General features: G+C 43.4%; 1 protein-coding gene across 3 annotated transcripts in view; it reads right to left on the bottom strand.

The window, feature by feature from the left end:
- Nucleotides 1–22,337, bottom strand: part of Smok2al2 (sperm motility kinase 2A like 2) — a 101,675-nt gene extending 79,338 nt beyond the window's left edge. For all 3 annotated transcript variants that reach the window (XR_010059383.1, XR_010059384.1, XR_010059379.1), the window contains exons 1-3: nucleotides 22,252–22,337; nucleotides 19,068–19,172; nucleotides 1,573–1,781 (exon numbers count right to left, since the gene is read on the bottom strand). The gene's annotated coding sequence lies outside the window, so the exon portion shown is untranslated. The remainder of the gene's footprint in view (nucleotides 1–1,572; nucleotides 1,782–19,067; nucleotides 19,173–22,251) is intronic.
- Nucleotides 22,338–26,051: the final 3,714 nt, after the last annotated feature.

Below are 26,051 nucleotides of genomic sequence, written 5' to 3'. Positions count from 1 at the left end.
CCCTGCCTCTCACTCTGCTCCACGAGCCAAGGCAGCTCCCACACAGCAGGCATCCAGGCTAAATCCCCTCAGAGAGAGTGTGAGATGTCTGTGGAAGAGCCCACAGGGACTGCAGGATTCTGTGGGAAAACATCTGGTAGCTTCTGGAGGAGCTGCAGCAGCCAGGCCACATGGAACTACACTGGGGGTGAGCTATAGGCCCAAGTAGCAAAGAGCCTGATCTGGCCATTGCTAGTCTGAATCCCTGGGTGCACGCTGGAATGGTCACTCAGGACTACTACATTGAAGGCCAGTCAAGGGCATGCAATGTGTCACTAACACTGTGTTGTGGCTACATTCTCAAAGTCTTGTCCAGGAAAAAACCACTGGCCTTGACCACTAAAGTTGAGTCCAGACTCATGGGCTACAGGATAGCAGATTGAACTGAGTCTGAATTCCCATGAGTATGACCTCTGTCTGATCCCTGGGCTCAGGATAGATGAGCATGAGAAGGCACCATTCCTGTGTCTGCAGGAGTAGCAGAGAGCTCAGAATACATGAGCCACTCCTAACCCTGACTGGAGCCACTCTGGGGAGGACATGGCATCATTTGTGAGATGGCCTTATATGGGACACTGTGCTCTGGTTTGTGGCACATACAGCTCCTGTCTTTCTTGCTGACAGGTCAGATCCTCAGCTGGCCTCATCACGGACAGTCCCATGAGGAAGGATGTGTGGTTCCTACTTGAGAGTTACAGCAGGAATGAGCCCAGGACACGATGGGCCACCACAGTGAGTACGGGCAGTGCTCCTGTCTTGGCCCTGATTTACCTGTCTTTTCTTCCTCATCCTCCTCCAACTCATCTCAGCAGCCACCCAGAGACCTTTGCAGGAGTGTGGGTCAAGCTAATCAGGGTGCAGGGCTTGAGGTCAAATTCTGGGTAAGGTCTCCATATAGCCTGGATGGCTCCCACACACTGCCCAACTAAGATTTTCAAATTGGGTCCTCAGGGTTGTGGAGAATCCTCTACAGGTCACGCTGCAGGTACAGCCAATTCCTTGGGAACACTGGTTTAGCAGTGGTCCTCTGCTTCAGGCACAGAGCCTTAGTGGGAGGGCTTGCTGAGTGGCACACCAGGACCAGAAGAGTGTAGAGCCTTGGAGAGGTGTACATGAAGAACTGCAAGACTTTATTTCTACCCTTCTTTACCTCTATCTTGTACTAAAGGGTTTTTACCAGACCCCTAGGGACCTAAGAAACTTGAGTTTGTACCACCATAGGGCACTGGAGAAACTAAACCAGCAGCCCTGTGAAACCCCGGTAGAGGACAGTGTGGGCTCTGTGTTTCTGGACTGAATCTAGACTGGCATGAAGGCTGATTGACCAGCCAGCACGATGCTGGACTCACTGAGAGTTAGGAACAGTTAAAGAGTGGGAGGAGAGAGCATAAGAGGCAGTCACAGCAGAATCCAGGCCAACAATGGAACTAACTCATGTAATAGAGAAGCACATGCCCTCCAAAAAGTCTGTCAGCTTAAGGCACCACACTGAAGAATTGAACCAATAACATGCCCCATTTACACATCTCCTACCTGTGGTTCGTGTAGGGTCCTCAGGGAAGATCCTAAAGTCCATCGTGGCTGAAAAGCAGAAATATGCACATCACTGCAATGTGAAGGCTACTCTCAGCTGATGGGACCCACACAGTCTGTGGACAAGTTTGCTTAAGTGAAAGGTGGCCGTCCTGGAACTCTGGCGGTTCTTTCAGGGTAGTATACGATGACCACATCTAGAGCCATTCCTGAAAGACATAAGTGCTAAAATTCAACAATAGGGAGAGAATACTACACTGGATGGAATCACTCGACCCAGTGTGGACAAAAAGAGGTCCTACGCCATGGCATGGAGGCTCCCAAGAACCTCTAGGATGAATGTGAGCCCCACACGAGGCCACAGCCCAGCCTGGAAGAACATTAAAATATCTGAAATTATCAGGGATCATAAAGTAGGTGGGGCAGGACATGGAGCTGTTGCATGCTGGAAAGGTTGGAGGAAACAGCATGGGGCAATATAGAGGGCAGTGTGCCATGAGAGCTAAGACAGAGAACCAACAGGATGACCTATCACACCCAGGACAGATTGTCTATGCCAGAATTAGAACAGTCTGGGTAGACCTGGAGCCCTGGGATTGTAAGAGCATAGAAAGCACCAACAGTCATGGTGAGGACTACCACCATGTTGCTGTATCTTTCTGCAGGTTGAAGAGGAAGAGAACAACCACAGAGGTGACCAGTATGTCCTCAGCCTGGACAATGCCTGTCTGCTCAGTCATACAGACAGCTCATGACTAGATCACCCAGCGAAACCTGAGACTGCACACTGGTTAGCTCCTCTCAATGGCATGAAGTTCATTCTGTGCTAGCCTGGCAAAGATCCACCCCTGCCAGATATTGTAGTGTAGGCAAGAGCCATACAGCAGCCCTGTCTGTGCCAGCCAGCCTTTAAGGTTTTTTGGTAACATTCCAGAACCAGCAGCCTTTGGCCATGTCTGGGCAAGGCAGTTTTTGGCCCTCAACCCTGATGCACACTATAAAGGTCTTTTTGCCTGCCCACTTTTAGAAGATAGGCAGCCAGTTCTGTCATTAGCTTAGGGCATGTGGTGGGCCCTATTCTTCCTTCACTGAAACTAAGCTCCTAAGATTCTCAGGTGCAAACGTGTCTGAGAGAAACAAGTGTCTATGTTAGCCCTGAAGCAGCTTGGGCTCCTGTCTTATCTGCAAGAGTTGTCATGGTGAAACTTGGGCAGTAGAGGGAGCTCTATGACTGTAAAGCCTGCCTAAGCTCCAAGGACCCAGAGCTGGCTACTGCAGGATGTCTTAGATCAAAACTCTGTAGGTCCTTTTCCCATGTCTTGCTTTTAAGTACAGTAAGCAACACAAAGGCCTCCCTTGCAGTATGTCTCACTTCCACCCAAACCTTGCAAACAAAACACCAGTGGATGCAATGGGAAAGAATCCTTACCCCATTCCTCAGGCTGTGGGGGCTGCCTCCACCTGGCATGATAGTGTTCCTGGGGCAGTGGTATAGGGCTGTTTGGGGTCTCCTCTCCTCACCTTAGTCAAGCAGGTTCAGGGGCCAGTAAGCAGGTGCAGTTCATGGGCTCTGGGAAGGTATATGGTACGTTATCTACCCATGGAGCCCTCATGATTCCTTTACTGCCCAAGGTCCAAAGAAGTATTTGATGTCCATTTACTTGGGCAAGAGGAGACTTGAATGTCACTGCTGAGCTCAGATTCTTGGTAGTTGTGCCAGCATTGTGTGAGAGCCACATCTGGATCCCTTCTAACATTCGTCAGAGTGGAGCTCAAGTCTACCTGGCTGGGTAGGGCAGAACCTCCTCATCTAGGCCTTCTCCTGTGGGTCCTGAGCTCAGCCAGAACGTGGAGTTTGGACAACCAGTCAGGATGTCAGTTGATGCAATGACTCACACTGGGGCACAGGCAGAGCTGAGTGTTCTATTGTCTGGACAATGTGATAACAAACAGACTGGGAACCATGGGAGGAGGAGGACCCCCAAGCTAGCTCAGGTTTCAATCCCAAAAGATCAGTGTTCCCCATTCTTATGAAGTGTGTTAACTATCCCTGACCAAGAGGTATGTTAGCTTCTATTAGAAAAAGTTTGGGAACAAAAACCCTAGTGTTAAGTGGTGACTGTGCCAACTGTGAATGACCAGCATGGGGCAGGACTGGTGTCAAGACATGCCCCCCTGACACACACACAGGCACACATTCAGGTGCATATATAGGCACACATGCACATGAGCATGTGCAAACACACACACACACACACACACACACACACACACCACCTGGTACCAAGGGGGTGTGTCCTCCTTGCCTTTCCTTAGCTTCCCCTCATCACATATGTCCCTGAAGAGTCTGAGCCAAGGGTAGTCCCTCCCCTCTCTGAGGTTTTTATCCCTCAAGCTCAGGTAAGGTCACTCTGATCCTCTTTCCTTGCCTGGCCTCAAGCTTGTCACCTGGTCCTGGGGTTCACAAGTGCTACCAAGGAAGAAAGTACCCCCCCGCCAGCATGCTAGGAACATAGCATATTTGTATTTTATGGCAAAACTACTTTGAATTTGGTTGTCTGGCCCTCAGTACCCTACCCTCTCCTTTTTTAGGGCCACAGTTCCTGTCCTCTGGCTTCTGGTCCTCATCATTCTCCACCCTGGTTTCTTAAGTAGTTGGTTCGTTTTAGTCTTCCTGACCTTCAACCAGTGGTCTCAGTCCTGCTCCTCCTTGTGGCAGTTTCATATTTGCTAATACGAATTTGCTCATTAAACATTTTGTTGTATTAAAAAAAAGGACGAAAGTGCAAATGTCTCCATTTTTACCCAGCTGCTCATACTGCTGGCTCTGGTCATGAGTCAAGTGTGGACAGGAGCTTGGTAGGGTCTAGGTACTTCGTTTGTCAGTGTGTCCACCAACACAAGTCTCCTGTGGTACCAAAGCACTCCAAATAGAGCTTGGGATGTGCTGGGTGGCATGGCTGAGTATGCCTGTGAATAGCAGACAGGCCCAGTACAGCCACAGTACAGCCTTCTCTGGGCGTGAATGTGCCTGAAAACAGATGATGTTTTGTTGGACAGGAATGGAAAAGTCACAGCTATGCACTTTGGCTTCAGTACACAAGTTGAACTAGGGCAAATGCTGAACCAATACTATGGTGGTTACACTTTGCTGCCTTTGAACTCTGCCTAGGCAAACTTCATAATAGTCCAAAGAATGACATATGGGACATAGGAGTAGCCTTATATTTCACGGTCGTCAGAAAGGTCTCATATGACCCTATAATCATGCAAGAGTTGAGAAGACAGGTTATGGCCTGTGTATACCTCGTCCACATGTGGGCTGTCAGAAGAACTTAAGGGCCTACATCATCTATCTATAAGGCATATTGTGTGGTCTTGGAGTTGAGCACAGGGACTTGCACATGTAAGCAAGTGCTGTACGCCTAGGTCCGTTTTCTGAACTATATTTTCTCTTTTATATCCACTTCCTAGGATATCTTAAAAAGAAAGTAGGGCCTTGGTCTACCATGAAATCTTGAACCTGAAGGTAAAGTTTAATACAAAGATCACATGTCACTCACAGATGAATCTAGTAGGAAGTACATGAACTTCAGTAGCACTCAATATGAAACCCACAATGTGTGTACACCACCCTCACTGCCCTCATTTAAACTCATGTTTGGACCACTGTCCCTAGCTGGAGACACCTTGTCATCTCCCAGAATAAAGTGGAGGCTTCGTGCTCCAGTGGAACAACTGATTCAAGGTGCAAGTGATGAGTAACATTACAGTGAACACCAGGGACTGCCCCTGCAGAGGCAGAAAGTGGCCCTTCCATTCCTGCTGGGGAAGCAGTATCTAAATTGTCCTGAACAGGGGAGGATCCCCTCACTCTAGCTGATATATTGGGTGACACAAGGAATGTAGGTAGATTATGAAATCACAGTACCACATTTCTTTCTGAGGCAGAGACTCTTGAGAAACTTTGCCCAGGAGTTAACAGCTCAAGATAGCAAGGTGAGGTCACTGTGGGCCCTGCATTGACCTATGAAAAGTTATTCATATTAATCACCATATCTTTAAAACTTACAGCATGTGAGAGCAAAGTCTCCTCGGAGACTCAGCTAAAACTAATCGGTGAGCTTTTAAGAACACAAACAAGTAGGAAATTTAAATTCATGTGACTACTACTAGTAAAGCAACATGCTGGCAGGTAGATAAGGGCCTTTGTGTAAGGCCCCTGACAACATATAGAACTTGAGATGTCAAGTGCTCAGCTCACATGCTCAGTGCCATGAACTCAAGACAGAGCTTCTCTGTGAGTCACCATCTCTGAAGCATGGTGTGCAAACAGTGGCAACAAACCTTCTCCCAAGTTTGAAGCTGACTTTACTGTCATTGATTGTTTGCACCCTCCCCCAGATTGCCAGATTTGATTAACATTCTCTGAATTTCTCTCACCCATGTACAGATGGACCTCCCTCTGCACATGAAGCCTGTTCCTCTCAGGCCTGCTCTTCTCCTCCCCAGATTAGGAACTGGATACCTTTCAAGCCTACATTCTCAAGTCTTGTATCAAATTTGGGTACACAATAGGCACAACATGACATTGAATGCCAAATGACACTTGCCTACTAGACAATGATTACAGTCCAGGGGTCCCAAATGGAAACTGGCCAGGGAAGGTCAGGTAACCCCTATCCTGTCTCTATGTAGAGACAAAAATTGACACACCTTCCCAAGCAGACTTTCTCAGCTGTCTCAGCCCACACAGCAGTCCTTTGCTGAGCTTCTTTACTTCCAGTGACCAATGAGAATACATGAGAAGATGCCTGATTCTGGAAAGACCTGGGCCCCATGAACCACAGCAGCTACAGCTTCTGATCAAAGGTGATTCCAGGAACTGAAAATGTCTAATGTTCCTGTGGCGATTTGAAAACAGTAAGGCCAGGGAGTGGGACTATTTGGAGGTGTGGACTAAGTGTGGCCTTGATGAAATACATGTGTCACTGTGGCTGTGACCTTTACGTTTCTTGTCTGAGCTGCCTGGAAATCAGTTTTCTCCTAGAGGCCTTCAGATGAACATGTAGAACTCTCAGGTCCTCCTGCACCATGTCTGCCTAGATGCTGCCATGCTCCCACCTTGATGACAGTAAAGTAAACCACTGAATCTGTAAGCCAGACCCAAATATGTGTTCTTTAAGAGTACCTTTGTTCATGGTGTCTGTTCACAGCAGTAAAACCCTAAATCAGTTACTCCTGATTACAGAATAGAAGCTTAGTTTAGTGATGTCGTTCCTTGAGGAGAAATGGCCTCTTATTAAGGTGCTATTCTTCTAAGAAATTTCAGGCTCTCTTCTGGCATGGGCATTCATTATAATATTAATCTTCCCAGTGTCCTTTTCACTCCAAACTATAATTTTTTATTTCTTTTTTGCCTCCTTTGCTTTGATTCATTATAGACCTGTTAAGAGTAATTGCTAAGAACAACATGACAGTGGTTATACAAGTCTCTCTTCAAATCTGCACCAAGTAATTTTGTTTATTACTTTTAAATTTAGCCTCAGGTAAGGTGTTAGGGTGTGGGAAGAAGGAACCCATATTTCTGTAAGAGCATCACAGGAAATATCATTAGCCAGTCGTAAACATTGTTCCCTTCCGAATCCCCTTGTTCTGGGCTTCCCCAGTCTGAATAGTTCTTGGCACTCCTGAGCATTCCAAGCTCCTGCCAGTATAGCACATTAAGCTCTTCTTAGACCATTCAACAACTTCTAGTTCAAAGTTCCAAAGTTTTCCATAATCCCCTAAACAAGAACCAAACAAGCACAACCTGGCAGGATCAGGTGTCACACAGCAAGAGTCCACTCCATTACATCACCATCTGCATTAGTTACATTTGTATTTCTGTGACAGAAATGCCATGAGCACAGCAAACTATAAAAGAAGTAGGGAGTTAGTGATCCTATTACAGAGACCACTTGTTACCAGAGGTTAAGTTCCATGACTACAAGGCATGGTGGACATATAAAGGCAGACCTATCAGAATCACACAGACTTTTCGCCAGAAACTATGAAAGCCAGAAGATCCTGGACAGATGTCATACAGACCCTAAGAGAACACAAATGCCAGCCCAGGTTACTGTATCCTGCAAAACTCTCAATTAACATAGATGGAGAAACCAAGATATTCCATGACAAAACCAAATTTACACAATATCTTTCTACAAATCCAGCACTACAAAGGATAATGAATGGTAAAGCCCAACATAAGGAGGCAAGCTATACCCTAGAAGAAGCAAGAAACTAATCGTCTTGGCAACAAAACAAAGAGAAGAAAAGCACACAAACATAACCTCATATCCAAATATGAATATTACAGGAATCAATAATCACTATTCCTTAATATCTCGCAACATCAATGGCCTCAACTCCCCAATAAAAAGACATAGATTAACAAACTGGATACGCAATGAGGACCCTGCATTCTGCTGCCTACAGGAAACACACCTCAGAGACAAAGACAGACACTACCTCAGAGTGAAAGGCTGGAAAACAAATTTCCAAGCAAATGGTCGGAAGAAGCAAGCTGGAGTAGCCATTCTAATATCAAATAAAATCAATTTTCAACTAAAAGTCATCAAAAAAGATAAGGAAGGAAACTTCATATTCATCAAAGGAAAAATCCACCAAGATGAAGTCTCAATCCCAAATATCTATGCCCCAAATACAAGGGCACCTACATACGTAAAAGAAACCTTAATAAAGCTCAAAACACACATTGCACCTCACACAATAATAGTAGGAGATTTCAACACCCCACTCTCATCAATGGACAGATCATGGAAACAGAAATTAAACAGAGACGTAGACAGACTAAGAGAAGTCATGAGCCAAATGGACTTAACAGATATTTATAGAACATTCTATCCTAAAGCAAAAGGATATACCTTCTTCTCAGCTCCTCATGGTACTTTCTCCAAAATTGACCATATAATTGGTCAAAACACGGGCCTCAACATGTACAGAAAGATAGAGATAATCCCATGTGTGCTATCAGACCACCACGGCCTAAAACTGGTCTTCAATAACAATAAGGGAAGAATGCCCACATATACGTGGAAATTGAACAATGCTCTACTCAATGATAATCTGGTCAAGGAAGAAATAAAGAAAGAAATTAAAAACTTTTTAGAATTTAATGAAGATGAAGATACAACATACCCAAACTTATGGGACACAATGTAAGCTGTGCTAAGAGGAAAACTCATAGCACTGAGTGCCTGCAGAAAGAAACAGTAAAGAGCATATGTCAGCAGCTTGACAGCACACCTAAACGCTCTACAGCCAAAAGAAACAAATACACCCAGGAGGAGTAGAAGGCAGGAAATAATCAAACCCAGAGCTGAAATCAACCAAGTAGAAACAAAAAGGACCATAGAAAGAAACAACAGAACCAAAAGTTGGTTCTTTGAGAAAATCAACAAGATAGATAAACCCTTAACCAGACTAACGAGAGGACACACAGAGTGTGTCCAAATTAACAAAATCAGAAATGAAAAGGGAGACATAACTACAGGTTCAGAGGAAATTCAAAAAATCATCATATCTTACTATAAAAGCCTATATTCAACAAACTTGAAAATCTGCAGGAAATGGAAAATTTCCTAGACAGATACCAGGTACCGAAGTTAAATCAGGAACAGATAAACCAGTTAACCAATCCCATAACTCCTAAGGAAATAGAAGCAGTCATTAAAGGTCTCCCAACCAAAAAGAGCCCATGTCCAGATGGGTTTAGTGCAGAATTCTATGAGACCTTCATAGAAGACCTCATAGCAATATTATCCAAACTATTCCACAAAATTGAAACAGATGGGTCACTACTGAATTCCTTCTATGAAGCCACAATTACTCTTATACCTAAACCACACAAAGACCCAACAAAGAAAGAGAACTTCAGACCAATTTCCCTTATGAATATCGACGCAAAAATACTCAATAAAATTCTGGCAAACCGAATCCAAGAGCACATCAAAACAATCATCCATCATGATCAAGTAGGCTTCATCCCAGGCATGCAGGGATGGTTTAATATACGGAGAACCATCAACGTGATCCATTATATAAACAAACTGAAAGAACAAAACCACATGATCATTTCATTAGATGCTGAGAAAGCATTTCACAAAATTCAACACCCCTTCATGATAAAAGTCCTGGAAAGAATAGGAATTCAAGGCCCATACCTAAACATAGTAAAAGCCATATACAGCAAACCAGTTGCTAACATTATACTAAATGAAGAGAAACTTGAAGCAATTCCACTAAAATCAGTCACTAGATAAGGCTGCCCACTGTCTCCCTACTTATTCAATATAGTTCTTGAAGTTCTGGCCAGAGCAATCAGACAACAAAAGGAGGTCAAGGGGATACAGATCGGAAAAGAAGAAGGCAAAATATCACTATTTGCAGATGATATGATAGTATATTTAAGTGATCCCAATAGTTCCACCAGAGAACTACTAAAGCTGATAAACAACTTCAGCAAAGTGGCTGGATATAAAATTAACTCAAATAAATCAGTAGCCTTCCTCTACACAAAAGAGAAACAAGCCGAGAAAGAAATTAGGGAAACGACACCCTTCATAATAGACCCAAATAATATAAAGTACCTCGGTGTGACTTTAACCAAGCAAGTAAAAGATCTGTACAATAAGAACTTCAAGACATTGAAGAAAGAAATTGAAGAAGACCTCAGAAGATGGAAAGATCTCCCATGCTCATGGATTGGCAGGATTAATATAGTAAAAATGGCCATTTTACCAAAGCATCTACAGATTCAATGCAATCCCCATCAAAATAGCAATCCAATTCTTCAAAGAATTAGACAGAACAATTTGCAAGTTCATCTGGAATAACAAAAAACTCAGGATAGCTAAAGTATCCTCAACAATAAAAGGACTTCAGGGGGAATCACTATCCCTGAACTCAAGCAGTATTACAGAGCAATAGTGAAAAAAACTGCATGGTATTGGTACAGAGATAGACAGATAGACCAATGGAATAGAATTGAAGACCCAGAAATGAACCCACACACCTATGGTCACTTGATTTTTCACAAAGGAGCCAAAACCATCCAATGGAACAAAGATAGCATTTTCAGCAAATGGTGGTGGTTCAATTGGAGGTCAACATGTAGAAGAATGCAGATCGATCCATGCTTATCACCCTGTACAAAGCTTAAGTCCAAGTGGATAAAGGACCTCCACATCAAACCAGACACACTCAAACTAATAGAAGAAAAACTAGGGAAGCATCTGGAACACATGGGCACTGGAAAAAATTTACTGAACAAAACACCAATGGCTTATGCTCTAAGATCAAGAATCGACAAATGGGATCTCATAAAACTGCAAAGCTTCTGTAAGGCAAAGGACACTGTGGTTAGGACAAAACGGCAACCAACAGATTGGGAAAAGATCTTTACCAATCCTACAACAGATAGAGGCCTTGTATCCAAAATATACAAAGAACTCAAGAAGTTAGACCGCAGGGAGACAAATAACCCTATTAAAAATGGGGTTCAGAGCTAAACAAAGTATTCACAGCTGAGGAATGCCGAATGGCTGAGAAACATAAGAAATGTTCAACATCTTTAGTCATAAGGGAAATGCAAATCAAAACAACCCTGAGATTTCACCTCACACCAGTGAGAATGGCTAAGATCAAAAGCTCAGGTGACAGCAAATGCTGGCAAGGATGCAGAGATAGAGGAACACTCCTCCATTGTTGGTGGGGTTGCAGACTGGTACAACCATTCTGGAAATCAGTCTGGAGGTTCCTCAGAAAATTGGACATTGAACTGCCTGATGATCTAGCTATACCTCTCTTGGGCATATATCCAAAAGATGCCCCAACATATAAAAAAGACACGTGCTCCACTATGTTCATCGCAGCCTTATTTATAATAGCCAGAAGGTGGAAAGAACCCAGATGCCCTTCAACAGAGGAATGGATACAGAAAATGTGGTACATCTACACAATGGAATATTACTCAGCTATCAAAAAAGATGACTTTATGAAATTCGTAGGCAAAAGGTTGGAACTGGAAAATATCATCCTGAGTGAGCTAACCCAATCACAGAAAGACATACATGGTATGCACTCATTGATAAGTGGCTATTAGCCCAAATGCTTGAATTACCCCAGATACCTAGAACAAATGAAACTCAAGATGGATGATGAAAATGTGAATGCTTCACTCCTTCTTTAAAAGGGGAACAAGAATACCCTTGGCAGGGAAGAGAGAGGCAAAGATTAAAACAGAGACTGAAGGAACACCCATTCAGAGTCTACCCCACATGTGGCCCATACATATACAGCCACCCAATTAGACAAGATGGATGAAGCAAAGAAGTGCAGGCAGACAGGAGCCGGATGTAGATCGCTCCTGAGAGACACAGCCAGAATACAGCAAATACAGAGGCGAAAGCCAGCAGCAAACCACTGAACTGAGAATAGGACCCCCGTTGAAGGGATCAGAGAAAGAACTGGAAGAGCTCGAAGGGGTTCGAGACCCATATGAACAACAATGCCAACCAACCAGAGCTTCCAGGTACTAAGCCACTACCTAAAGACTATACATGGACTGACCCTGGACTCTGACCTCATAGGTAGCAATGAATATCCTAGTAAGAGCACCAGTGGTAGGGGAAGCCCTTGGTCCTGCCAAGACTGAACCCCCAGTGAACGTGATTGTTGGGGGGAGGGTGGGAATGGGGGGGAGGGGGAGGGGTACACCCATAAAAAAGGGGGGATTAGGGGGATGTTTGCCCCGAAACAGGGAAAGGGAATAACACTCGAAATGTAAATAAGAAATACTCAAGTTAATAAAAAACAAACAAACAAACAAACAAAAACCAAAAAAACAAGGCATGGTGGAAGGAGCAGGAAACTGAGGGCTCACATCTAGAATCACAAGTACAAAGCAGAAGGTGCACTGGGAGTCACGAAAATCACAGTAACCTCAAAGTCCAGCCCAGATGACATTCTTTCTCCAGCAAGGGCACACCTCCTGAATCTTCCCAAACAGATTCACCAACTGGGAAAGGAGTACTCAAATGCCCGAGACAGTGGAGGATAGCTCATTCAAAATGTCATGGTGATTCAGGAATTCGAATCAGTAACAGAGAGAACCTTCACTCTGGGTCAATGTGTGTTGCTGCAAAGCCAGCAAGCTGCTCTCCCTCCTCTTTCACATAAGTTGTGGATTAAGTAAAAATGTAAACAAGCATCTCCATGGAAAATCAACAGCCCTGTTAATCTGGTAATACTTATAGGATAAGTCCAGAGGTGCTGGACACGGAAATCACAGAAGGATCCCACGCAAACTCAAACCCTTTAGTCTTCAGGAATAAAAATACCACAGAAGCCAAAAGGGGCAAGGACATTGAGCAAACACTCACTCACTCAGCAGATAAAATTACACCTATTCCTAACCCACAGACCTACTTATAAACAGCGTACATTCTGCTGGTACCTATTCAACATGATCCTAAATGCTGCAATCAAAACAAATGGTTTCTTACTTTGTTGAGTATGACTTAAAAACTCTGAAGGAGTCCTCTGAAGGAGGTAAATGGAAACTTCTCAGGGCCTGGGGTGGTTGGCTAAGGGAGTACAGATTAACAAAGCAACACAACCCAATTTCCCCACCAGCAAGCAGAAACCGGTCTGATGTCAGTTGCCAATTCCTGAGGGTTTAACAGAAGCCTACAGACTGGAAGGACTGAGGTAGGTGAGATTAAAATAGTTACACTGAAAGCCCACTTGAGGAATGAGAAAGGTAGCAACTGGACATTGCTCTGTGTGTGTGTGTGTGTGTGTGTGTGTGTGTGTGTGTGTGTGTGTGTCTGTCAGTCTGTCTGTGTCTGTGTTTGTGTCTGTGTGTGCCTGTGTAGAGGTCTGTGTGTGTGTTTGGGTTTTTGTTGGTTATTTTCAGGCAGGGTCACACCACAAAATGTGGCTATCTTAATATTTAACATGTAGACCAGAGTAGTTTAGACAGTTTAGAGAGCCTCTCTCTCCCAAGTGGTGCCATTAATGATGTGTAGCACCAGTTATGGGTGACTTTAAATCTCAAATTCTGAAGATTTTATAAGTCTTCTTTTGCTTGTCTTAACAATGCTGCTTCTTGAGGCAATACATGGTGCACTAAGAACAGAATAGAATATACTGTGTTCGTTGGTGAGATGGATCAGAGGTGAAAGGAACTTACTGACGATCTGAGTTTAGTTCCAGAGGTACTGTTAATATTCAAAAACAAGTACTGTCAATTTGTATTCTTTCTAAAAATCTGTCAGGGCATCCAGTCAGAGATTAAACTGTTTTTCATGTTGTGATGCTACACAATCATAAGACTGATTCCTGTGGAACAGGCTAGTGGAGCAGACAGTAATCAACAGGACACGAGAAAACCTACAGAGCAGAAACTAGAGAGATGGTTCAGGGTTTGAGAGCACTGGCTGCCCTTGCAGAGGACCTGCACGTGTATTGCAGGACCCATAGGCAGCTCACAGCCATCTGCAACTCCTGGTCTCAGGTATCTGACCCTCTTATGACTTTGGGGACACTGCCTAATACATACAGTGCACATACCCACATATATCTGGACCATGCATATACACAAAATAAAAATACCTAACTCTAAAAGAAAATAAATCCTTCAGAGACATCAAACAGATTCATGATACCCTGTTGGACACACTGACTTTTGTGACATGAGACAATGGCCAGCTTTGCTCTTATGACCTTGAAGAGGGGCTATTAACTAACCTTCATGACCAGAGAGAGCAGGTATTCTAAATCTTATGACATGGGAGAGTGGCTATACCAAAACATGTGTCCTGACACTTGAAGTTAAATCCATAACTACCAATATTAGCAGTCAGCAGCTTTCTAAATTCATTTTGTGATGTCTACATTAAATTACAGCCAAATATATTCAAAACCTGACCCAAAATAACTATTTCTGCAGACTTTCTGACATGTACAACAACTGAGAAGTGATAGAGTTATTACTACCATTTCCCAGCATCAAACACTGAGCCTCTCCAATCTGAAGATATTCCTGCACAAACCAACTTCTCTCTTCTGGAATATACTAAACTGAAGCTGAAGAGTTAAAATAAAAACTTCATAAAAACTGCAAAAGAACAGCAGATAAGGGGACAGGACAGAGCTGGCCTGAGATGTGCCCGGCCAAGCCTATAAACAAGGTTGAGGGATTGTTCCAGGAAGGGGCCATCCGGACGGATGACTCCCTGCTCTACAGATAAAGACAAGACATTCTCCTATATTGAGAACACCCCAGCCCGCACGTACTGCTTGCAGATGAGACCTTGTGCCCATTTCCCTTGCTGATAACCACGCGAAACCCCCTGGCTTCTCATATATAAACCCCTGCCTGAAGAGGCTCGGGGCCGATTCCTCTGTCTCCTGTGTGAGATACGTGTCAGTCCGGGATCTCGTTAATAAACGCTACCTCTTGCTGTTACATCAAGACCGGCTACTCGCGTTTCTTGGGGGCACCTCAACCCGTGACTGGAGAGAGTCTCCCCATGTTTGGGGGTCTTTCAAAGCTAAAGCCATCTCAATCCTCCTCTACAGCTGCAGCCTGGTCCTCCTCTCACAGGAACTCTTAAAACATAACCCCATGACAGTAGTCACACTGTGAAATGAGTGTTGTTTTAAGGGTGCCTGAGCAAGTCCACTTTCTGTTGCAAGAACAAAATGACTGAAGCTGGCTTATGCATGAAGAGGTTTGTTTGGGACAGTTTTGTTATTGAAAGCTGGGGTGACCTCACTGGCTCAGCTTTGGTCATAGTACCATATGATATCATGGTTGGAGTGTGTGCTAGAGAGAAAGATCCCATGGCATGATGAGAAGTGAGAGGGGTTTGGGAAGAGTTTGGATCTTTTCATAGCCACCAGGTTTTGCTACACAGGCTCCCTCTAGACATGACATAACCATCTTGCAGTAGGCACCACCTTTGTGTGTGTCTGTGTGCTTGTGTGTTTATGATATGTGTAGTATAATGTAGGTTGTGTGTGTTTGTATCTATATATGTGTGTCTTTGTGTGCGTGTGCACTTGTGTGTGTGTGATTTCCATGTGTTTATTTGTGTGTGTGCCTCTGTGTGGTATGGCATGATGTGTATGGTGTGGTATATGTGTATGTGAATGTGTGTGTGCACCCGTGTGTGTGGGCATCTGAGTTGTGTGAATGCATGTATGTATGTGTGTGTGTGTTCCATGTGTGTTTTGTGAGTATGTGCATGTGTGTGGGCATGTGTGTGTGCACATGTGTGCATTTGTGTGTGCACATATGTGTCTGTATGCATGTATATGTCATGAGTGTGTGTTCATGTATGTGTGTTTGTGTGTGTGTGTGTCTTGTGTGAGCATGAAGAGACAAAATGAAAAGATTAAGTCCTTTTTTCATCACTCTCTCCCTTACAAGTTCAAGTCAAGCCACTCACTGAAACACAAGTCTGTCATCTCAGCCAGGCTGACTGTCAGCTACAAGAATAGGCTGGTATCACACTGTCCCACAGTTCTAGGATTATGGGCATATATAGTCCACAGTAACAGCTGGTTAGTCCTAATGGTTCTTACATGAGCTTCCAGCACAAGGCCTTTTGGGGACATCCATAATCAAATGATGACAGGGACAGACCTTGCTACCCTCAAGCATACCATTTTCAAGGAAGAAGCCTTCTTGTTAAAAGCAGTGAAAACAGCAGGCACAAGAACACCTGACCTCACTTTCCTCCTGAGACACAGAGATAGAAGCCACACATAACTCTGGTCTTCCCACTGAAGAGAGGTCAGCCTGAGCTAAGCAGCTCTCATCTGTCCCAGTTTTCTTCTTGGCTTTCATCATAGGGAAGCATGATAAATATTTTTCCAAGTCTGCACAGGTCACCAACACCCTTCCTAGTTGTGTCTGACAAAGCCACATGGAGACTACTGTGTAACTGGAGTCCTAGTCTATGGCATCTCTCTCCTTCACACTACACTCTTTCTAATGAAGCTTTGATAAGGAAATTATATTCTTTGTGTACTGACAAATCCCACATTCTTTACATGTGGCCATTGTTTCTTGCTCAGAATGCTTGCCTGGAGACAGGGGTGGATGCAGGTATTTTGGAAACAAGGCGAGATGCTGGTACTCTAGTAGCCATAGGACACAAGCCATCACGGCTATAGTTCAGAGCATGGCATGCATTCACAAAGAAGACGCTGTAGGCACCAAGAGCACCTACATCCACAGGGACGTAAGGAGAGGGACCTGATTGCTACTGTTCATGTTGCATTTCCTCTTTGTTCTGACTGTTTAAATGGAACTGCCCATACACAACACACTTCCTAGGATATCTGACAGCCACTCACAGATGCACATGCAGGTAAAACACCAATGCAAATGAAATACAAATAAATAATTTTAAACTAGTATATAAGAGAGAGAGACTGGTGTTTATAAAAGAGAAACTTACCCTCAAAAACTATTTACTGTCCTGAAATCTATTTCTCATAAGCAGAGGACCATAGACATGAAATTCTCCCACACTTCTCAGGCTGTGCTGGGGTACTCTACCTTTATAGGTATTTGGTGAAAAGTTGAGGAGCTTTGAAAGATTAGCATCATGTTGCATGTCAGCTGTCTTTAGTCCCTCCTGAGTCCCATGTATTCAGCTGAGCATCTGTTGCAATGGGTTCTGTATCCTGAGTTATTGTCATGGTCTGTGGAATTCCATTAACTACATGGATACAGGGGCCACAGAATGGTCATCTGGTACTTCCCCAGCCCATGAACATGACCCATGCCCAGTCACAAGTCAGAATTGGGTCCTCAAAGCTGCCACCAGGAATGCATGTAGACAAAACTACGGTATCTGAGGAGGGTAAGGAGGAACAGAGTCAGGTTGAGGCCTGTTTCAAATTCAGAATTGCCAAGTATGTATTTCAGTTAACTGCTTTCATATTTCCCTAGTGGGTGAAATCTTAGCACTTATTAGATTGGATCTTTTAAGCCAGAGAGCTAACACTGCTGAAGCAAAATAATCATACAGACAGGCTATCAGGAATGTCACCCATGTTTATTATCTCTGGTAACAGCAGAAGTGCAGAAACATTTTCTCACTCAGGGTGAGTATGGCACAAAGGAAACCAGTGCATGCTCCTTACACCCCTGAGGGCTTCCCAGTGTAGGGGCCAGCACACTGGGATCTGACAATCAATGTGTCTGTGATGTGACTAAGGCACTAGGGATTGCTTACATCATCAACAGCAAAGGTTACTTTTCTAGGGATGGCACTGCAGAGATCAGACAGTAGTTAAACCTGAAAGCTCATCACATTCAACTTCTCCCTGAGCTCATAACACACCTGACCCCACACCCTAAGCACTGGCAAGGCCTTCATGCCTGCTGCTGTACTTTCCCACTCTGCTTCCCTGCACTCTGCATTCGTCCTCCTCTGATGCTCTGCTCCCAAGGCCCTGCCTTGCACCCTGGTTTTTCTTTATTTTTATTTCATGTTTTTACCTCTTCCATGTATTCTGAGTGGGTCAGCTATGGGGTAGGATCATGAAATCTGTGGTTCTAAATACACACACACACACACACTCACAGAAAAAACACACACAGAAAAACACACACATACATACAGACACACAGACACATCCCCCCCACAGACACACACAGACACACAGAGACAGAGACAGAGGCAGACACACACACACACACACACACAGAGAGAGAGAGAGAGAAACACACACAGAAAAACACACACAGACACAAAGACACACACACACACACACACACACACACACACACACACACACACACACAGCAGTTTAAGCCAAGACTATGTGTCTGCAGGGGATCCAATTCATGCAAGATTAGGAACCTGAAAAAGATCACTAAACTTCAAAAGAAAAATCGAAAGAAAATAACTCAAAGGAGTGTCACTGCAGGTTCTGCCACCTCAGAAGAGCCCGTGAGAAGACGAAGGGCACACTGAACGACCAGCCACACTGGAAATGTCTGCATCTGAACTGTGCAGCATCCCTATCCTGGAGTGCGGCATGCTGTGGGGGTGTCTGAGAAACCATTTCTGAACACCTGGGTTTGCACTTATTTAGACCAAGTCATTGGGTGTTGAAGGTGACTACTATATCTATAGATTTATTAAAACTTATATGAATGAATTCATGATGCACAAATTGTACAACCCCACTCTCAAGAACCACCAGCTGTTGGACGTATCATTAATGAATTATTCCTTAAATACTTCTGAGCATGGGATGAAAAATTTAGGATTAATCTCTGTTCCACTTCTGGATGACACACTAAGTGTGCACCTCAGTGGAAGAAACCAACCATCTAAGGAAAGCCGCAGTCCTTTCCACCTTTTTGCAACCACAGTAGCCTACGCAAAGCAAACACTCACCTGTGGCTCATTGGTCAGAGCAAAACATTACTTCGTTATCTCTGCCAATCTCAGGGACAGAACAGCATTTTCTGTTTCCAGTTCAACTATCTTTTCTTCTTTAACCTGCAACCAAGGATCCAAAAAATGCATCAACACAGCACTTACCTGCCCACTTTGAAACACCATGAATGGACAGAGTGCAAGAAATGGTAGAAACAGCCTCAGCAAGGAGAAAGTCAACTGTCAGGTTGTGAAGACTCCTTCACATACTGCAGAGACAAGACAAGTCAGCCTCAGCAAGGCCCAGCCAGCTACCCACACACACCTCATGGCTCTGAGCCCATCAGCTCCAGACCTGAGGACTACTAGGGATGCAAGCTTTACACTCTGGACTCTTTATCCTTTGGTCAGGAAGGTACCATGGAAAGTAGCTGGGAAGCAGAGTTTCCAGAGAAAGCCATAGAAACAGTTCAGCCTTAAAAAACATAATCTGATCCCTTCAAAGCCAGGTATGTGTGTGTGTGTGTGTGTGTGTGTGTGTGTGTGTGTGTGTGTGTGTAGGGGCTCATAAGACATACGTGGTTTGGAAAATCAAGGAGAGGAAGGATTTATTGAGAAGCTGAGATGGTGGGGAATGAAGGGTGGATGTTGGAAGGAAGCTAGAGCATGGTGGGGTTTTATAAGCCAAAGAAGTGAAATTCGTATTTAATGCCCTTAAGACAACTGGTCCAGGTTCAGTGTTCCCGACGGTGGCTCAGTATTCCAGCTGTGGATTCAGGGAACTCAGAACATCATGATGAAAATAATCTCTCAGACTACAGAGTCAAATTCCTGCTGGTGCTGCACTCTCATCAGAGAAGAAATTAAGTCCCTCCTCCTATGGACCCTCTCATTTTTGTCATTCTCGCCTGCAGGAGCTTCAGTCCTTCCTCTGAGGGGGCTACTCATATCTGCAGGTGATTTAGACCCTCTTGAAGGGAATTCTGTCTCCAGATTGGGATGCGGACCCTCCTGTTAGAGAATTAACTCTCTAAATCTTCTCACAGAGTATGTGTGACTACCTGGAGACAGCATTATCTGCACTTCTAAACTCTGATAGGTAAAGAGAACCCACGATATGAGTTTGAAAACCTCTGAGTTATACACTGTTAATTTCTAAATGTATTCTGTTGAGTATGAAAATTTCTGTAATATTTTGATGAAATTTACTTACTTCCTAGATTTCAAACAATAATAGAAGCTATAGTTAAAAGTTTAGTATGTGCTTGCTCAAAGTTATTTGAAAATATTTTTGATTTTTATTAAAGATGGTGTACGACATAGAAATTTTCCCAACTATTGTTTTGTTTACTGCTAGGATATAGAAATGCTTTATTTCTGTTGACAGAGCTCATATTCATTGTTCTGGTATAACTAATTGTTCAATGCTAAACTTTAGCAGATTCCTTAGGGTCTCTGCCATTTATAATAGGATTCCATCTACAAGTTGACTGCCTTGTTCTTCCTTTCTCATGGGATGCCTTTTGTGCAGTTTCTCCCCATAAATGACAAAGTTATACCATGAGAACAATGCTGGATAGCAGTGCCAAAAAGACCTGGGACACATTTACAAAGTCTGTTCCAATTAGAATGGGGCTCTGTGAGAAATTTCTGTCAGGTTTGCCCTGACCATATGAGTCTCTCTTGAGTGCCTTAGGTTGGATAAGATACACCCCAATTCATATGGTGAAGGATGAAGTCCCTGACACTCAGCAGGTGACACTTAAAGATAGTGCCTTCAAGGTCATCGATTCAAGGAAGCCTGAAAGGTGGGCTCTGTTGTAATGTCTTTGGGGTCTTATGAAGGGAACCGTAGAGCAGCAGACACTTAAAGGGTGCAGGGAGAAACCACAGAACACCAAAAGGAATCAGCTACCTACAAACTGAGGAGAACTGGAGCCAATTCTTGGACCCAAGACTTCCAATCTCAAGCCCACAGAAACCTCTGCTCAGTTCTGCAGGCAGCCCAAAAATATTACAGTGTGCGTTCTTGGTGTGTCCTGGAGCCTGAAATTCACTGCTGTAAGCTCAGTTCTATCTTGGGGTAGATGGGACTAAGCATTAGATCTTAAGATTTATTTCTCAAGGTGAGATAAAGTGGTCCTGAGTTGGGTGCTAAGGTACAGTCCCAGGGTGAAGCTTCTGGATAGCTAAGTTGGGCCTTGAAACAAAACAGAGCTGTGCGGTCCCCAGGGAACTTAACACTTGTTGCTGGAACAAAGGTTTCTTCTTTCAATGTCCACTTAGGCAAATTTGCAAAGATCAAAAATGCTGATTGTGGCTCTCACCACTTTCCCTTGGAGCATGCCCACAGAGTTCCTTGTCTTCTACTGGGAAGTCAAGCCTTCTCTTATAAGGAGCTCTCATGCAGTCATCTCACGTCTCTGGTCAGGAAGAAAACCTGCTACAAACTCACCTTTAAGAGGCAGAACAGATCGTCTTCTCTCTGGTTAAGGTCACAGCATAGTCTTTATATGTTGGCTAGGACGGTGGGGCTTGAGCTCCCATTCCCTCAGCCTCTACCTTCTTTCCAGTATACCACAAGCCCTGGCTGGTCACATATCACTTTCCACAGAGACCTCTGTCTTCTAAGCCCTCAGTCTCCTCTGTTGAACAGGAGCTTTCTGTCCCTGCAGCCCAGACAAGGACTCTAACTTTAGGGTGGGGCTGAGTTTAGATCATGTAATGTTCAGACTCTCTGCTTGGCAGCCATTATCAGGCATAGTGTTTATATTTTTGTTCACTTTATCGGTCTATTTTTTCTACTGTGTGCTCTAAGAAGGGAACGCGTAGGGTTACATAATTTTTGGTGTTAGTAGCTGTACTCCCAAATCCTGCTCAGTATGGAGTCTGTGGATGTTCAGCATAGCTGAGGGAGGTACCAAGTCAGGAGACCTTGATGTGCTGATGCAGCAAATGAGAGGTCAGAGAGGACCCAAGTGGCAGTTGGAGAAAGGAGCCATAAAGACAGTGAGGAGTAAACAGGTCAACTTCCCTAAGATTCCCGAAAAGAAGCAGACCTAATTGGGCTCCATCCCAAGGGAACTCAAGATAAGACTCACGAAAGAGCGCTACCAAGCCAATCCCAATTCTCTTATTTTTCCCACATTCCTGAGAGCAGATAGGGGCGGTTTCAAATTCCCTGGGCTCCCTTCATACTCACAGGTATTTGATGCTGAAACTGCCACAACCTCTGTTCTGAAAATCCCCACAGTAACGAATGAAGGGCGTGGCTAAATCCTAGAGAGGGGGGGCTAGTATCGTTCATTGGCCACTCATGCGCATGCGCACTATGCCTACCCACAGGAATTTTCCAGTCTAGCTTACCGGTTCATTGAACCGGTTCATTGAACCCACAGGTTCATTTTGCTCCTGTCCTCTCAAGAAATACAAGGTCCCCACAGTGCTTGTAAAATACAAATCAATTTACTGTGGCATTGAATACCCATCTCACCTGGAGGCATCTCTTTCCCAGCCCACTCGCGATCCTGCCTCAGACTTCCCAGAGAACAGGCCCTTCCCATTCCCCTCTACCATCTTGCGAGCATACCTTACAGATAATGTTTTGTAGGGTCCTTCAGTCAACCACACAGGTTCTATGTTCATTTCTCACACCGTTAATTAAATTAAAATTAAATAACTCTGTTATGCTGAGAAAGAGATGCAGACTCAACTGCGACAAAGTGTTCTTACAGCACTTAAGTCACAGGAGGCACAGCAACACGGTTCTTCCTTTCCTGACAGTGTATCTACATCTCCTTACTAAATGTCCAAGTTCTGAGATAGCTGTGTTTGCCTGCCACCCACGAGCTCCCATTCTTCTCAGACGCCTTTGCTCCTACTGCAAAGACTCCCCACAGCTAACAAGAACGGGTAACTTCACCTTAGTCAGATCACTAAGAACTAGGCAGGGTTTTTCTTGGTAAAGTAAAACAAAGTTTCTTGGATTTGGAACATCTCTCAATTGCAACCATTTCAGAAAAAGAAATTAAACATCACTTAGAAGTACATTTGTTCCTTCTTCTTCAGGCCCACTCCCACAAATCCACTGCCTAGGTCAGACCTGCTTGAGTAGAGGTGACCTCTCTCTTCTCACTTACTGTTCAGTTCATTCTCAAGCTCTGTTAACTTAAGAGAGGCTTTCATTTTGTCAGACACATCAGGACCTTGTGAAAAGTGGGGCAGATGCTCTTTAAATATCAGGTTTTCAGGGGCTGCAGAACTGCCAGGTAAGTCTGCATCGTGGCTGGAGAAGAAGAAAACACAAAAGATCATGCATAAAAATACAACTAACTTGCCTAACTAAATTTTCATCAGAATTTTCATGTTTCAGTGAAACTTATTCTTTGTTGCATATTATTTCAGTAATTTTATGTATTGTGGCTGAGACAAGCGACACCTACGCTGTGGTCTGAGCAGAACTTTAAAACCCAATCTGTGCTCATCAACTAAATGTAAGTTCAAGGAAAAGTGCAGGGTTTGTGACATAGGCCTATAACCAGTCTCCCAAAAAGTTATGAATACAACTTAAAATATAACAAAAGTCTAATAAACCAAGAAACAATTCCATGTAGAAAAGGGACAATATATTCTCTTGACAGTAACTTTCAAAAATAAATATACACACTACAGATGGCCCAGTGGTCAACCGAAGATTACATAAATGCTAGAAAGACAAGGCAAACAGCTTAGCCATTGAGAGACGCTCTTTCAATGAGTAACAGACAGTAATTTGAGGATAATTTCTGTCAACCTCAGGGTAAGCCTCCACGTGCACCTATGTACACAGATATATATGGTAATGCAACAAACCCACACTAAAAATGGAGAAAGAAAATAACGAAGACAGTGTTCTCAATTTCAGTAAGCAGGCAATTTGTGCCACCTAAGCAAGCATAACTACGGGGGTTGTTTAAAAGTACAGCGTTTCCAAAAACTTTCCCCAATCTAATACGGAGAGTCAGAACAGCCCTGATTAATGTAATTCAGTTTTACAAAGGCAGAGGACATCTAACCTGAATGGATGTTTAACTATTTACATATATACTTATGTAGATATATAACCATATACAACAAACAGACAATATCAAACAAAATGGAGAGAAATTTGAAGCAATACTACTAAAATCAGGGACAAGGCAAGCCTTCTCATTCTCCCAGTATCTATACAGTATATTATGGGAGGTTCTAGCCAGAACAATTAGATAACAAAAATAGATCAAAGGAATGCAAATTGGGAAGGAGGAAGTTAAGACATCACTATTGGTGGATGATATGATAGTATCAACCGGTGACCACAAAATATTCTACCATAGAACTCCTTCAGCTGATAAACAATTTAAGCAATGTGGCTAGTTAGAAAAATTCACTCTAACAAATCAGCAATCTTCCCCTACTCAAAGGAAAAATGGGCTGAAAAAAATTAGGGAAACAGCACCCTTAAAATTAGTCACATATAATATAAAATACCTCAGGGTGACTCTAACAAAGCAAGTGAAAGATCTGAACAATAAGAACAAGACTCTGATAAAAGAAATTGTGGAAGACCTCAGAAGATGGAAAGATGTCCAATGTTCTTGGATCAGCAGGATACACATAGTAAAATGGCCATCTTACCTAAACCAATCTATAGATTCAAAGCAATCCCCATGAAAATTCCAACTCAATTCTTCATAGAGTTAGAGCAATTCTCAAATTCATCTAGAATGACAAAAAACACAGGATAAAGAAAAATATTCTCAACAATAAAAGAAATTCTGGGAGAATCAGCATTCCTGACCTCAACCTGTACTACAGAGAAATAATTAAAAAAAAAAAACACAGTTATTGATACAGGGACAGGCAGGTAGATCAAGGTAATACAATGTACAACCCAGAAAATAACCCCACACACCTATGGGCACTAATGTGTGACAAAGTAACCAAATCCATCCAGTATAAAATAGACAGCAGTTTCAACAAAAGGTTCTGGTTCGAATGTCAGTGAGCATTTAGAAGAATGCACATGATCCCTAATGTTTATACAAGTCTTATTTATAATACCCAGAACTTGTAGCCAATCCAGATGTCCGAAAATGGAAGAATGGATATAGAAATTGTGATACATTTTCACAATGGAGTACTACCAAACTATTATAAACAGTGACTTCATGACTTCATGAAATTTGCAGGGAAATGGATAGAACTAGAATATATTAACCTGACTGAGTAAACAAGACGCAAAAGGACTCACATGCTATGTACTCACTGATAAGTTGATATTAGCCCAAAAGCTCAAAATGCCCACAATAACCCTCACAAACCACATGGAGCTTAAGAAGAAGGAAGACCAAAGTGTGGATGCTTCAGTCCCACATAGTAGGGAGAACAAAATAATAACAGGTGGTGGAGCAAGGCAGGGACCAGGGAGCAAGCGAGGAGGGGAAGAGAAATATGCAAGGGTTGGGGAGGATAGGATCAGATTTTAGAAGGGAAATGGGCAAATTAGAGTTTCAGAAAATTGATTAAAAATATGTAGCAGTGGGGGATGATGAACTGGGTGTAGCCACTATAAGGTCCCAGGTGTTAGGGCAGTGAGAGTCTCCTAGGACGCAAAAGGATGACTTTATCTGAAGTATGCAACAAAGGGACATACAACCTGTAGAGACATCTCCACTAATCTAGACATGGCCCCAAGTTGAAGGATTGGGACACACGACCATCTCAAAATTTTTGCTTAGTTATATTCCTGTCAAAAGTAAACACAAAAATAAAAAACTGGAACAGACACTGAAGGAAAGGCAATACAGAAACTACCCCACCTAGGATTCCATCCCATCAGCAGATACAAATTCTATACACTATTCCTAATGCCAAGATGTGTTTACTGACAGTAGCTTGGTATTGGTGATCCCTGTTATATCAGCATCTGACCAATACAGCTGCAGATACTCACAGCCAACCATCAGCCTGAGCCTGGGGACC

The sequence above is a fragment of the Rattus norvegicus genome, chromosome 1, assembly GCF_036323735.1.
Source record: "Rattus norvegicus strain BN/NHsdMcwi chromosome 1, GRCr8, whole genome shotgun sequence".
Classification (NCBI taxonomy): Eukaryota; Metazoa; Chordata; class Mammalia; order Rodentia; family Muridae; genus Rattus; species Rattus norvegicus.
This window is presented reverse-complemented; position numbering and strand designations above follow the sequence as displayed.